Here is an 877-nt window from a genome sequence, read left to right on the forward strand (position 1 = left end):
CCATAAGTTGTATTTCAGAATGTCACAGAGAATGTCATGCTGTCATGAATGCTGAGAAAACATTCCACTTTCCTTGATCAACCATACAGAACAGCTTCTCTTTCTTTGTGAATCAGACTCTAACAAAGGAGCTCTTAGGCACAGAGACAGATAACTAAGAATTGTAAATCTGTTATAATTCCCTGATTATCATTTTAATTCTTATAAAGACAAGCGATCACAGTTCTTCATTTTTGTTTGAAAGTACGTTTTTTGGGAGGTCATTTGTTTTGTGTGTGATAAAGTCTGGAATCTATGTCTAAAAGAAATACACACACACGATTGATGAAAATAGAGGCTATGTTAGAAGTAAAAAATGGAGGGAATATAAAGGAGGGTTAAGAGGGAGGAAAGGGGAGGGAGACATATAACTAAATTAGAATCTCAAAAATAGAAACAAGAAGTGTTTATAAAGCTAAAAAAAAGAAAAATAATATTAATCTTAATAGGAAAGCATTTTATCTAAAATTCAAATTAAATTTCCTAAGTGGGGAGGAAGTGGGAGGAGCTTTACCTAGTTGCCTGTATTTCTTTGGGTAGGGTTGATTCTCTTGGGCTTTTCCCTGTCTAGTTTGGCACATTCATTCGCCAAAGACCAGACTCTGCTTGGAGAGAGGTTCTGAGAGAAGGAGTGTCTGGGAGCAGCAAAATCAAAGGACTCAAAGTCAAATCGTGGGTCCAATCTGGCAGCCTGTGCTATGCTGGAGACAGCTTTTCAACCTGCTTTCCCTTTGTTCTGCTTTCTTTCTCTCTGATCTGCTTTCTCCGGAAATCTCCAGAGAGCTCGCTCGCTCTCTCTCTCTCTCTCTCTCTCTCTCTCTCTCTCTCTCTCTCTCTC

This window comes from Grammomys surdaster, unplaced genomic scaffold (assembly GCF_004785775.1).
Source record: "Grammomys surdaster isolate TR1022 unplaced genomic scaffold, NIH_TR_1.0 125919, whole genome shotgun sequence".
Classification (NCBI taxonomy): Eukaryota; Metazoa; Chordata; class Mammalia; order Rodentia; family Muridae; genus Grammomys; species Grammomys surdaster.